Source organism: Lactuca saligna, chromosome 7 (genome assembly GCF_052625555.1).
Source record: "Lactuca saligna cultivar CGN05327 chromosome 7, ASM5262555v1, whole genome shotgun sequence".
NCBI lineage: Eukaryota > Viridiplantae > Streptophyta > Magnoliopsida > Asterales > Asteraceae > Lactuca > Lactuca saligna.
In genome coordinates this window covers 109,566,547-109,581,451 of record NC_136423.1, presented here as the reverse complement: position 1 = coordinate 109,581,451, position 14,905 = coordinate 109,566,547, and the positions used below count along the sequence as shown (strand labels likewise).

General features: G+C 43.8%; 1 long non-coding RNA gene across 3 annotated transcripts; it reads left to right on the top strand.

The window, feature by feature from the left end:
* Positions 1-1,734: 1,734 nt before the first annotated feature.
* On the top strand, positions 1,735-14,647 carry LOC145005405 (uncharacterized). Of its 3 annotated transcripts, XR_013662563.1 has the most exons (11): positions 1,735-2,180; positions 2,301-2,390; positions 2,656-2,982; positions 3,615-3,712; positions 3,802-3,948; positions 4,041-4,135; positions 4,686-4,905; positions 5,025-5,130; positions 5,229-5,330; positions 14,149-14,197; positions 14,274-14,647. It is a non-coding gene; the product is annotated as an uncharacterized LOC145005405 (long non-coding RNA). The 3 variants fall into 3 exon arrangements; XR_013662562.1 differs by having other exon boundaries at positions 2,656-3,712; XR_013662564.1 differs by lacking the exon at positions 2,301-2,390 and having other exon boundaries at positions 2,656-3,712.
* Positions 14,648-14,905: the final 258 nt, after the last annotated feature.

Genomic DNA, 14,905 nt, shown 5'->3' with positions numbered 1-14,905 from the left:
TGAAGTGGTCGATTTGAAGTAGTCGAGAGAAGAATCGAGCAGAACTTCGACAGGAAGAGTTGAAAACGCGGGAAAATCTCGGGATTATCGGGAATCTAGGGAATCTGGGGAACACAAAACCTTCCTTCGGGACTTGAAGGTGAAAAACCGGGGCTTTGGGAGGGTCTCGGGGGCTTAAACGCAGAGTTTCAGCGCGAGAAAGAAAAGAATGGAGCACCTAAACCCGACACCCCAAGAGTTCTATTTATAGGGGGTATTTTTGAGTGCCATGTCGTGGCTAGGGTTGGCCACGTCGTGGGGAGCAAGTCTATCCTATTCCATTGATTGGACGCCCTCAGTCACTTGCCGGGTCGCGGCAAAACAGTGCCACGTCGTGGAGAGGCCTGACAGCCTCGGATTTTGGACCCCGAACTTGTAAAATCCATAACTTTCGCGTACGACCTCCGTTTTCGACGTTCTTTATATGCACGCGTAGCTAAAAACATGATCTACAACTATCATTTAGAATTCATTGGCTAATTTTTGACTTTATTTCTAATTATTTACTTTTAACGGGCCCGGACACGAAAATTTCGTTAAAAATCCATAACTTCTTCATCCGGTGTCCGGTTTCGTCAGACTTTTCGCCGTTGCGCTACTAATGTTGAGACCTTAGATTCTCATTTATGTTGTTTTGGTCAAAAGTATCTCGAGCTCTATTTCGATTTTTTAGCTGTCTACTGCTATACCCGAATCTTGGAAAAATCATAACTTTCTCATACGAAGTCAGATTTGGACGTTCTTTTTATGTACGCTCACGGTTTGAGGTTATATATAAATTTCATTTTGATACTTAAGGCTAAAAACTATTGTATTGAAACTTCGCGTTTTTCGTTTAATCGGTGTTGCCGGTTTTGCCGAGAATCTTCGGTTGGTCATAACTTCTTCGTTATAACTCGGATTTTAGGGTTCTTTATATGTACGAAAACCTTGATACGATTCCTACTACTTTATTTAACCCAAATAAGATTTTAGGAAATTTATATTTTGACCTAAATTTGATTGGTTTTACATTACATTGTCTCGAAATATCGGGTTGTCACATACGACATCCCTCTTCATAGTTAAATTTTGAAAACATGGCAAATAAAAAATTTTGTAGCAAAAGATTGGTCTAGTATCATGTCCTTATGTGAAACATCATGAATCTTGTTCCATATGCTTCAAATATAGGATCGATTGCATGTGCTATAATATTCATCCTTTTTAAATTTTCCAAATGCTTAGGGCATTAAGAAGGGAAAAGTCTAGAACGGGATATGACTAAAGTGATTAAGAAATTGTCAATGATAGTCCAACGTTCGCCAAAGATTTGTTGCTCAGGACAGTTGGAAGTATGATGTAAATTGTTGGAAAGGACCGTATTTACATATTCCGAAAAGAGGTACAGTACTAGAAAAATAGCCTTTTACAACGCGCAAACAATGAGACGCACTAATTTACAATACGCTAAAGTGTGCGTGCTAAAAATAATGTCATCTCTCACAAAATTTGAAGGATCAATGACGCTCATTTTTGCGTGCCCCTAAAATTGGTGTCTTAACAAAAAAAAATTAAAAACACGGAGGATGCTTATCTTAAGCGTGTGTCCTCTACAGATGTCGTTTTATAATTTTACTCAAACGCGCGTCTCTTATAATAAAATCACAGGGACCGATATTGATATTAATTCTAAGGCTTTTTTTAAGACTAGCAACACTCACTCACTCAGTGCTCTCTACAATCGATCCGGCGACCTCGCCTTGCTTCCGGCAACCGCTTGCTCACTTCTCCTCATCGACGGTCTCATCGTCACCTGACCTCAAATTCCTTTGTTTCCATCTTTTGCAGAAAACCCAAATACACGCTCACCCCATTTTTGATGCTCATAAACGAAAAAGGGCAAGCGCCTTGGTATTTTAGAAGATGTATTTTGAGGAAATGGGGGATTTTGGTTCTACGTGTTCTTATAACCTTGGGAATCAAGAACCCTGTATTCTCACACCAGATTCATAGTTGAAGTCTACCAGAGAGAAAAGTGTATGGATGAGCCTAATGGGTCGGGGAATAGCAGAGGAAGCGCTAGTCCTTCTTCGTAGAAGACTATGTGATCTCAATTTCATCTTCTCCCTCTTCTCCGATTCTCCCGACAACAACTACAGGTTCGGTTGATGGTTATTCGAATATTTTATATATCTTTCAATTATGTATACATGAATATCATAATCTCTTTTTTTCCTCATCCTCCATTGTGACGTATTTATTCTTTGAACAAATTTCAGTAAGTTGAAATTTATCGTATCAAATTCGGTAATTGAGGCTGTAACAATTCGATACTGCTTCAGGGTCCTCGAGGATGCAGAAAAATTGCGGTATAATACCCAATTTCTGTGATAATTACTTGGATTTTTTAATAGTATTTACTGTGATTTTATTGTGTCATTGATTATAGAATTAGGTGTTGGATCTTGTTCTAGAGGATTTGCTGAAAGAATATCCTGAAATGATCTCAGAGACATATATATATATATATATATATATATATATATATATATATATATATATATATGTTTTTATCTATTTAAATATTTTGTTTTCGTCTATTATTTTTTTACTCTATATCTGTTGTGATATCAGGCACAATGGCTGACCGAAAAGAGCATCTCCTCCCACCAAAACCTACATCAGCTATAAACGTTAGTGATGGATCATAACAGCTGATGAAGTTCTGCTTTTGAACTCTCTTGATAGCTATATGTGGTGGAATTACAAAGACGATTGAAAGCTAGAGAGTTGGTGTGGTGTGGCAATATGAAGGGGAAAAGTTGAATAGACGAATGGGAAATTCAAATAGATCCTTAGGGTACCTGTGCATGGTTTGTAGGGTTTTTAAGACTACCTTCCATTGAAGAGAGATTAAAAATAGGTGATCTCCTTGAAAGGGGTGTTCTTTCTTCTTCAAAGGTATTATTTTTGGTCTGTTTATATATGCCCGTTTACATGTTCATACAAATTTTGTCTTTTCAACTTTCATCAATAGATTATGCATATACAGTATAGAGGTGTTTCACTATCTTCTTGTAGTTATAGATTTCTAATTTCTAAAACAAAAGAAGTTATTTCATCATTTTATCTGCAAGAAGTACATAAGACTATTCCATAGAACAACATGGCGGAGCTTATTTCTCAATCACCTTCATCAGTTGTGTGTGTGTGTGTGCGTGTTTGTGTAAAAATTAATGAAAAAAAAAACTACCTACAGTGTGCAATTTCTTGTGTTTATTACAAGTTTAAGAGATATAAAATTGATTCATTTGCAATAAAATGATCTGTTCGTGGTTGGAAAACAAAAGAAATTGCAAACTTTGATTCATTCTTTGCATTCACTCTTTGTTGCTTTGTAGTTACACTTGAAATTTTTTTCTTTCCTACGAGTGAGTAGTTCAGGAAGATATTGAAGACCTTTTTTTCATTTAATTAACCTTGATCTGTGTTTAGATGACTTAGAAATTCAGGGATGATGACCATTTATATTGGGATATTCAAAAGCTTTTGTTTGGTAACACTTCACCTGAATACTTGCCCTTTGAGTTTAGGGCTCTAGAAGTTGCTCTTGAGGCTGTTTGTACATTTCTATTGGTGGTAATGCAGTTGGTAACAAAAGTGGAGCTTCACGAGCTCTTGTGAAGTATAGGTTTGTCTTTTCAAATATCTGTTATATCTTTAAAAAAGAATCAAAAAATTGGTTGATATATAAATTGAAATGTGGTGGTTTAACTTTAGGTTGAAGATCTTCAATGGTCAGTTTGAAGAGCTTCATCAAAGACAATCTCAGTGGACCGTTCCTGACATAGAGCTTAGAGAGTCTATCAGACTGGCAGTTGTTGAAGTCTTGTTGCCTGTATACAGATCTTTCATTAAATGTTTTGGGTACATATTTTTTTTTTTGATGTATCTTAATTCTCAGGCTCAAATAAATGAAAAAAAAAGTAAACAAATATTTTTTTTTCTGTTTTTTACAGTTACAAGGCACTTGTTGAGAATGGGAAGAATCCCATTAAGTACATAAGGTATTCAGCAGAGGATCTTGATCGGATGCTTTGTGAATTTTTCAAGGGTAAGACTTTGAACAAATCAAGACAATAGATATAGCAAGATGTTGAATTACTCTTTTACCATTGTGGTATGTTAGTGTATCCTGTAGCCTAAAAGGGCATGGCATGTATGTTCTTTTTGTATGTATTGGGGTAATAAGAATATGGGTATGCTAAAAAGTTAAAGAAAAAAAATGCTGAAACTTTGATTAATTTATTTTTCATGGTTGGTGTGTTAGTTAGTATGTTACTAGCTGGTAATTATTAATGAAAGGTCTATACTTTATAACAAAGAACATGAAATACATGTTTTGGAGCTTGAATTCCAAGGTGTCAACAATTCTTTTTTTTTTACTATCAGTTGCACTATTTTCTACACTCAGTTGATTATATATTCCATATTTCTGTACTCCTATCCTACAATTTCTTCAATTTCCTATACCACAATTCCAGTGTCACCACTTTTGTTCCAGTTCTGCTTCACGAGCACTTGTAAATGATAGGTTTGTATTTTTAACTAGAACAAGGGTATTTTTGTAATTTTCTTTTCTACTGATGCTCTTTTTTTTTCAGGTCCTCTCACAGAGGAGGATGCTATTGTAGATATAATGGGACGACATTATCAATTCGTATCTTCAATTCAGTCTCGTCTAAAGCAATGGATGATCCATTTGTGGTTCTAGAAACTACATCAACTCCTATCACATCACCCCCAAGTGTTTTTATTGATCCATTGGAAACAGTTCACAAGATGAATGAAGAAAACTTCACGGAAATAAATAGGAGAACGTTTGTAAGTTGTTCTTTCTTCAATATTAACATCTATGATCTACCATGTTATACTATTTGTTGTGTGCATTTTCATCATGGAATGCTTGAAATCTTAAACCTTTTAAAATCTTTTACTTGTAGAAAAAGACGATATCTTAAACATTTTCATCATGGAATGCTTGAAATCAGAAAAAGACGATATGTTAAGTTGTACAAGTTGAAACTGGAATGTCTACGAAAAGAGCAGGTGAGGTCATTAGTCATTACACATATAGTTTTCTTGATTTAAACATTATATGGTGTATATGATTCAAACATTATTTGGTGTATATGAATTATGATCAGCCTCTGGAAGATGAAATTGTTTTGGAGTTGGACCAAATAGAGAAAGTATCTGATATAGAAGATACCTTGGGTTACAGGTCTGCTGCTGAACATGAGCTTCAGGTATGATTATGATCATTGTTGTTAATATCTATTCCTTTTCTTTTTTTACTTATACATTTTATTAAAGACTATGAACATGTAACAGCCCGGATCCCCAGGTACCTTCATTTCTTTATATATTTTGGCATTCTGTGAGGGGACTCGGCGAGTTGGTGGTTGAACTCGTCGAGTCGGGTCGCGGTTTTTAGCGGGGGTTCGCGTCCGGACTCGGCGAGTCCAAGGGATAGACTCGACGAGTCCGTGCTGTTTAATGAAACCCTAATTCCCCGGCCCTAAGCTCTATTTAAAGGACCTTATGGCCCTCTTATGCGGCCACCTTGAACCCTAAGAGCCTCCATACATCTGTAAGCCCTTGTGTGTGTGTTTGAAGGCCTTTTGTTCTTCATTTTGTGTGATAGTGCAAGGAAAGGAGGGAGAGGAGCAAGCTTGAAGTGTTGGGGAGCTTAGATCTGTTGCTATTTCATCAAGGGGGTCTTCTTGAGGTAACATTCTGAGCCAATCTTCGTGTTTTGTGTTGATGGGCCAAATCTAGGGTTTCTTCTTGCCTTTCTTGGCTTGAATAAGAAGTATGAGAGGTCCCATGGAGACATGGAACCTAGATCTGGACTTTAGCAGGTCCAGGAGACCCCTTATGACAAGCTTTATGCCCATTTATTTGAGTTAGAAGCTATACTTGCCATATTGGAGGTGGTTTCTTCAAAATAAGCCTTGTATGCATTGCATGGCAACCAAGGCTGAGACTTTACGTGACAAATAAGCTTGGGAAGGCCAGATCTATGTATTTATGGAACGGATCTGACCGCAAGAGCCAGTTTTAGCTGGTGCATGGCATGGACTCGCCGAGTCTGAAGAACAGACTCGACGAGTCACTTGAAGATTGTCCTTGAGACCATCTTGTGTGTAGACTGGACCGAGTTGTGAGCGACTCAGTGAGTCGCAGAGAGTTGGAAAGGTTTTGTCAGGTGGACCGAGTCAGGATGGGACTCGCCGAGTTGGCCTTAGACTCGGCGAGTTGAGTCGCGGTGACCCTGCGATTCAGGCCCAGGCGGAACTCGTCGAGTCAGGGGAGTACTCGACGAGTCAAAGGGAAAATTCTTGAGAGTTGGTAAAAACGCGTAGACTCGCCGAGTCACTATTGTGCACTCGCCGAGTCTAGTCCAAATTAACTAAAGACTGTTGATCGGGTCAACCTGTGTTGACTTGATTTGGATGGTCCACCTTAGCGGTACAAGTAATATTTATAGATTTATATATCGTAGGAGGATTGCAGCTCGAGGGTTCGGGCCCGAGTGATTCCAGGATTTTCGATTAGCAACTTAGCAAGGCATACGAGGTGAGTCTCCTCACTATACTGTACCCGGAAGGGTTTTGACTATGTGACCGGAAGGTCGAATATGATATGGAATATATGCTTTATGTGTGTTAAGTTATTTGCTATATGTGTCATGTATGATATGTTTGATGTGGGCCGGAAGGCGTGGTCATATGGACTGTAAAGGTTGATGTGGGTAGGACCGGAAGGTTTACCCAGTCGGGACGGAAGTCCCCTGAACACATGGACCGGAAGGTCAAGGCCTGGAAAGGCGTATGTGCGTATGTTGTATTTTGGGAACTCACTAAGCTTTATGCTTACAGTTGTTTCTTATGTGTTTCAGGTACGAGTGAGGACCGTGGGAAGGCGCCAGCGTGATCGTACACACACTCGGGGAAACTATTTTATCTTTTGATATGTAATCGTTTGAGACTACGACGTTATTTTGGAAATCTAAACTAATTACTCATGTCTTTATGGTTGTAAAAATGAAAATTTTTGGTTGGAAATTTTATGACGTTACAAGTTGGTATCAGAGCCTTGGTTTGAGGGATTCGGGTACACCTTCGGGTGTAACTGGACTCAAACCGGGGATTGGGGAAAATTGTTTTTACAAAAAAATTTAATTTAAATTTTGAAATGTGAGACAACCGAAGAAGAAAAAGTGTGTACGGTCAGCTAGCGCCCGAACGGTAAAAATCCCCAAAATACTCTTACTATATGTGTTACGATTTATGATATGATATGATACGCATGCTAGCAGACTAGGTATACATATTAGGGCTAAAGTGGCCTGATTTTGTGATGCCTTAGTCTAGGGAAAACTTGCTTCTTTGGGGTGCTCGAGAGCGAGTGAGTAACAAGAGTATGAAAAGAATAGAGTGCTCAGGATTCGAGGTTGGGGAGGATGACTTGGGTGAATACCGATGCGGTGTAACTGGCAGTATTGGGCCCGTACTGCCAAGGACACCGGGTCAGTAGGCAGCCAAGTGGGAACCCCTGAGTATCGAAAACTGAGCAGGGCTGCGTTATCGAGTGCGATTTTTGCCCGATAGGGTCTCTGATATTCTTTTGTTGTATTTCAGAGACATCATGGTTGGACCACGACACAGACCTGGCACGAGTGGGGTGACTGACGAGGAGCTCCGTCAGATGATCCATGAGAAGGTAGCTGCAGCGATCCGGGCCGAGATTCCGGAAATGTTTGGGTCTATCAAGACCACGCTGATGGAGACGTTTGATGAGCGGTATGCCGCGTTGTCTGAGGCTGCCGCTGCTGCAGCTACCGCAGCTGTGGCTGCTGCCAGGCCACAGGGGGGTGACTCGTTGCTGTGCCGGGAGTTCAGCAACATGAAGCCACCAGAGTTTGACGGGACTCAGGATCCGATTGCTGCAATGAGGTGGATTGCCGATATTGAGGGATGCTTCTATACTTGTTCATGTCTGGAGCATCTGAGGGTGCGGTTCGCCCTGAACCAGCTCCGCCTGGGAGCGAAGGATTGGTGGAAGTTCGTGACGGCAAACTTCACTCTCGCAGAGGTTTCAGCCTTGACTTGGGAGAGATTTACTGCTATGTTCAGAGACGAGTACGTTCCCCCGGTGGAGAGGGAACGGTTGGTTCAGGAGTTCTTGACCCTCAAGCAGGGTAATGATTCGGTTGCAGTGATCACGCGGAAGTTTCATGAGAGGGCGATGTTCTGCCCCGAGCAGGTGTCCACGGAGCAGGCTCGGATGAGCCGGTATTTGGGGGTGCTGAGGAGAGACATCCGGGAGTTCGTATCGAACTCATCATATTAGACTTTTGCTGAGCTTCAGGCGAATGCCAGGAAGCGGGAGATCGAGTTGGAGACCCAGGCCAGGGAGGAGGCCGAGTCTCAGCGGATGGATCGGCGGCCGACGCAGTCGCAGCCGGCAGCCAAGCGGACCAAGTCCGCTGATTTGAGATCCGGAGGACAGAAGAGCCGTACGTGTGGGAAGTGCGGCAAGGGTCATGAGGGGGCGTGTCGATTGGGTGCTTGCTACAAGTGTGGCAAGGAGGGGCACATCGCGAGGGATTGCCCCAAGGGATTTATGGTTTGCTTCCATTACAACCCGACTGGCCATCGGAAGGCCGAGTGCCCCCAGCTTCGCCAGGGATCTTCGCCTGCTGCCAGGGTTCCTGAGGTTCGGCCAGTGAAGACCGAGGCCCCGAAGGCTCGTGGGAGAGCTTTCCAGTTGACTGCAGAGGAGGTCCGCGCGGCGCCTGATGTAGTGGCCGGTATGTATTCTTTCACGTATTTACATTTATGCTGAGACACTATGCTTATATTCCTATATGCGTAGGTACTTTTCTTGTGAATCATGTGCCTGCTTTGGTATTGTTCGACTCAGGTGTGAGTCGGTCCTTTGTTTCGCTGGCCTTTAGCCAGTACATCGATATCGATCGGGAGACGATGAGTCGTCCCCTGCGAGTTGCTATAGCAAACGAGAGAGCAGTATACGCCACCGAGGTGATTCGAGGATGCGTACTCGAGATTTTTGGGGTCGAGTTTCCTATCGACTTAGTCCCTATAGCTATGGGGGATGTTTGCATTATCGTGGGCATGGATTGGTTGAGTAAGTTCGGAGCTGTCATTGATTGCGAGAAACAGCTGGTGATGATTCGAGACCCTAGTGGGGGAGTGCTCACAGTTTATGGTGAAGGGACCCGGTGTGGGTCAGCGTTTTGTTCAGCGGCAAGGGCAAGGCAGAGTCTGCAGCAGGGTTGTGATGGATTCATAGCTTATGTGATGGATACTCGTGTGATCACGGAGAGGCCCAATGCGATTGATGACGTTCCGGTTGTATGCGAGTTTGCGGATGTGTTCCCCGAGGAGTTACCAGGCGTGCCTCCGGAGAGGCAAGTGGAGTTTCGTATCGATTTGGTTCCGGGGGCGGCGCCCATCGCCAAGGCGCCTTACCGTCTCGCTCCACCGGAAATGCAGGAACTATCCTCGCAGCTTCAGGAGCTGTTGGGGAAGGGATTCATTCGACCCAGTAGCTCGCCTTGGGGAGCGCCGATTTTGTTCGTCAAAAAGAAGGATGGTTCACATCGGATGTGTATCGATTATCGGGAGTTAAACAAGTTGACGATTAAGAACCGGTACCCGTTACCTAGGATCGACGATCTATTTGATCAGTTGCAGGGGGCATCTTGGTTTTCCAAGATTGACTTGAGGTCGGGATATCATCAGATGAGGGTTCGCGAGGACGATATCCAAAAGACTGCCTTCAGGACTCGTTATGGACATTATGAGTTTGTAGTGATGCCTTTTGGGCTCACCAATGCCCCGGCTGCATTCATGGATCTCATGAACAGGGTGTGCCGACCGATGCTGGATCGGTCGGTGATCGTATTCATCGATGATATCTTGGTATATTCGAAGACTAGGGACCAGCATGAGGAGCATTTGCGGGAGATTCTTCGGGTGTTGAGATCGGAGAGGCTGTATGCCAAGTTCTCCAAGTGTGATTTCTGGTTGCGAGAGGTCCAATTCCTCGGGCATCTTGTGAACCAGAAAGGGATATTGGTCGACCCGGCCAAGATTGAGGCGGTGCTGAGGTGGGAGGTGCCGAGATCGCCCACCGAAATCAGGAGTTTTCTGGGTTTGGCTGGATATTACCGCAGATTTATCAAGGATTTCTCCAAGATCGCTGTGCCACTTACTAGGATGACCCGGAAGGGTGTCGCGTTCTCATGGGGACCGGAGCAGCAGTCTTCGTTTGAGACGCTTCGTCAGAAATTGTGCGAGGCTCCAGTGCTTGCACTCCCGGAAGGGATGGAGGATTTTGTGGTATATTGTGATGCCTCTATATCGGGTTTAGGGGCGGTACTTATGCAGAGGGGTCATGTGATAGCATACGCTTCGAGGCAGTTGAAGCCTCATGAGTCGAGATACCCCACGCACGACCTGGAATTGGGGGCGGTGGTGTTTGCCCTCAAAATCTGGCGACACTACTTGTACGGGGTTCGGTGTACGATTTACACGGACCATAAGAGCTTGAAATACTTGATGGATCAGCCAAATCTGAATATGCGTCAGAGGAGGTGGTTGGATGTGGTAAAGGATTACGATTGTGAGATCCTGTACCACCCGGGCAAGGCTAATGTGGTAGCCGACGCTTTGAGCTGTAGGGCGGATAGCGCCCCGATCCAAGACATCTGTATGAGGTTGACGGTTTTGACCCCGATTCTGGACATTATTCGAGGGGCTCAGATGGAGGCTGCAAAGCCGGAACACCAGAAGAAGGAACGGGTGGTGGGTCAGGTACCAGGATTTGTTACGGATGGTCGGGGGCTTATGACTTTTCAGGGGCGGATTTGGGTGCCGTTTGTGGGCGGTGCGTACACTACTTTGATGGAGGAGGCACATCGATCGAAATTCTCGATTCATCCTGGTGCTACGAAAATGTATTTGGATCTCAAGAAGGAGTATTGGTGGCCATGTATGAAAAGGGATGTCGCTTGGTTCGTCGAGAGGTGCTTGACTTGTCGGCAGGTCAAGGCCGAACACCAGCGACCGCACGGTAAGCTGCAACCGCTAGAGATACCCGAATGGAAGTGGGAACAAATCTCTATGGATTTCATTACTAAGTTACCGCGAACGGCGAGAGGAGTCGATGCGATTTGGGTAATTGTGGATCGACTAACAAAGAGCGCTCATTTTCTAGCTATTAGTGAGAGCTCTTCGGCGGAGAAGTTGGCTGAGTTATATGTGAGGGAAGTAGTATCGCGGCATGGGGTGCCAATCTCGATTATTTCAGACCGCGACGTGCGTTTCACTTCCAGGTTCTGGAAGAAATTCCATGAAGAGTTGGGTACTAGGCTGCATTTCAGTACGGCATATCATCCTCAGACAGACGGCCAGAGTGAGCGAACCATTCAGACACTCGAGGACATGCTTCGGGCGTGTGTGTTGGATTTCGGAGGGTGTTGGGACACCTATCTACCTTTAGCAGAGTTCTCGTATAACAACAGCCATCATTCGAGCATTGGTATGCCGCCCTTTGAGCTGTTGTATGGGCGGAGGTGTCGCACCCCCATCTGTTGGGGTGAGGTGGGACAGCAGGTTATGGGTAGCACGGAGATCGTGCTTCAGACGACCGAGCAAATTCAGATGGTCAGTCAGAGGTTGCTGACCGCTCAGAGCCGGCAGAAAAGTTATGCAGACAGGCGTCGGTCCGAGCTTGAGTTCCAGGTTGGTGATCTCGTGCTCCTGAAGGTCTCTCCTTGGAAAGGAGTGATTCGATTCAGGAAGAGGGGCAAGTTGGGGCCCCGGTATATTGGTCCTTTTCGTGTGATTGCAAGGGTGGGACGGGTAGCCTACCGTTTAGACTTGCCAGCAGAGTTGGGACAGATTCACGACACTTTCCATGTGTCGCAGCTGCGGAAATGTATAGCCGACGAATCAGCGGTGGTTCCGTTAGGAGATATTCAGGTGGATGCAAGTCTGAATTATGCAGAAAGGCCTGTAGCCATCAGAGATCGGAAGATCAAGGTTTTGAGGAACAAGGAGGTGCCTTTGGTATTGGTTCAGTGGCAGCATCGGAAGGGATCAGAGATGACTTGGGAGCTAGAGCGGGAGATGCGGGAGCAGCATCTGGAACTTTTTGGCTAAGCGGGACTTCGAGGGCGAAGTCTTATTCTAGTGGGGGAGATTTGTAACAGCCCGGATCCCCAGGTACCTTCATTTCTTTATATATTTTGGCATTCTGTGAGGGGACTCGGTGAGTTGGTGGTTGAACTTGTCGAGTCGGGTCGCGGTTTTTAGCGGGGGTTCGCGTCCGGACTCGGCGAGTCCAAGGGATAGACTCGACGAGTCCGTGCTGTTTAATGAAACCCTAATTCCCCGGCCCTGAGCTCTATTTAAAGGACCTTATGGCCCTCTTATGCGGCCACCTTGAACCCTAAGAGCCTCCATACGTCTGTAATCCCTTGTGTGTGTGTTTGAAGGCCTTTTGTTCTTCATTTTGTGTGATAGTGCAAGGAAAGGAGGGAGAGGAGCAAGCTTGAAGTGTTGGGGAGCTTAGATCTGTTGCTATTTCATCAAGGGGGTCTTCTTGAGGTAACATTCTGAGCCAATCTTCGTGTTTTGTGTTGATGGGCCAAATCTAGGGTTTCTTCTTGCCTTTCTTGGCTTGAATAAGAAGTATGAGAGGTCCCATGGAGACATGGAACCTAGATCTAGACTTTAGCAGGTCCAGGAGACCCCTTATGACAAGCTTTATGCCCATTTATTTGAGTTAGAAGCTATACTTGCCATATTGGAGGTGGTTTCTTCAAAATAAGCCTTGTATGCATTGCATGGCAACCAAGGCTGAGACTTTACGTGACAAATAAGCTTGGGAAGGCCAGATCTATGTATTTATGGAACGGATCTGACCGCAAGAGCCAGTTTTAGCTGGTGCATGGCATGGACTCGCCGAGTCTGAAGAACAGACTCGACGAGTCACTTGAAGATTGTCCTTGAGACCATCTTGTGTGTAGACTGGACCGAGTTGTGAGCGACTCAGTGAGTCGCAGAGAGTTGGAAAGGTTTTGTCAGGTGGACCGAGTCAGGATGGGACTCGCCGAGTTGGCCTTAGACTCGGCGAGTTGAGTCGCGGTGACCCTGCGATTCAGGCCCAGGCGGAACTCGTCGAGTCAGGGGAGTACTCGACGAGTCAAAGGGAAAATTCTTGAGAGTTGGTAAAAACGCGTAGACTCGCCGAGTCACTATTGTGCACTCGCCGAGTCTAGTCCAAATTAACTAAAGACTGTTGATCGGGTCAACCTGTGTTGACTTGATTTGGATGGTCCACCTTAGCGGTACAAGTAATATTTATAGATTTATATATCGTAGGAGGATTGCAGCTCGAGGGTTCGGGCCCGAGTGATTCCAGGATTTTCGATTAGCAACTTAGCAAGGCATACGAGGTGAGTCTCCTCACTATACTGTACCCGGAAGGGTTTTGACTATGTGACCGGAAGGTCGAATATGATATGGAATATATGCTTTATGTGTGTTAAGTTATTTGCTATATGTGTCATGTATGATATGTTTGATGTGGGCCGGAAGGCGTGGTCATATGGACTGTAAAGGTTGATGTGGGTAGGACCGGAAGGTTTACCCAGTCGGGACGGAAGTCCCCTGAACACATGGACCGGAAGGTCAAGGCCTGGAAAGGCGTATGTGCGTATGTTGTATTTTGGGAACTCACTAAGCTTTATGCTTACAGTTGTTGCTTATGTGTTTCAGGTACGAGTGAGGACCGTGGGAAGGCGCCAGCGTGATCGTACACACACTCGGGGAAACTATTTTATCTTTTGATATGTAATCGTTTGAGACTACGACGTTATTTTGGAAATCTAAACTAATTACTCATGTCTTTATGGTTGTAAAAATGAAAATTTTTGGTTGGAAATTTTATGACGTTACAGAACATGTAGGAGTTCTTGGTGGATTCATAGTGTCTAATTGTTCAAATTTTATACTTCTACAATTACAGACAATGGTCTGAGCGTTTTTCTAGTAGTATGTGTGCACGAATTAAACAGGTTTGTATTTTTTTTAAGTAGAATGCAGTTATTTGTATTTGTTGTCATCTGTTTTTATCTTTTTGATGCAATGCAGCATGTTGCTGCTGAAGGCACAACCTTGGTTAAAGAGGCAGAAGATGCTGCAAGTAATAAGAAGGCTAAAAAGAGATTGCAGGCTGATCCTGCTACATGGCCCATAATGATCTTTAGGGTCTGCTAGAAGGATTGGAGATTGCAGTTAAGCTTCTATCTAAGACTTCACGCCAAGGAGTTGATGAATTTAAGATATCATGTTTTGGCATGGCTAGAAGCTTCGGAGGAACGGAGACTCAAGCAAAAGTAAACACACAGAGAGTTGTTGGCACATAGTAAGCTAGATAATGCAATTGTATATAAATGAGTTCATTTTTTTATAACATTTACTCACTATTGGAATAATTATTTGTATTTGACATATTAGTGAAATGAATTATCTTTGTTATTTATGATATTTTATTTTGTATTATGAGATTTTTAATGTATTATTTAATTTGAAAATGAGTGAATCCATAAATAATATTTTTTTTAAACATTTAAAACTATGATACGCAAAAATGTGTGTCATCTTCATTTATGACATGGCCTTTCTTGACTGGGGCTTTCTTGATACGCATTGCGTGTCATTAACACGCGCGTCGTAAGGTTACGACACACGAATGCGTGTCGTCTTCCTTTATGATAGGGCCT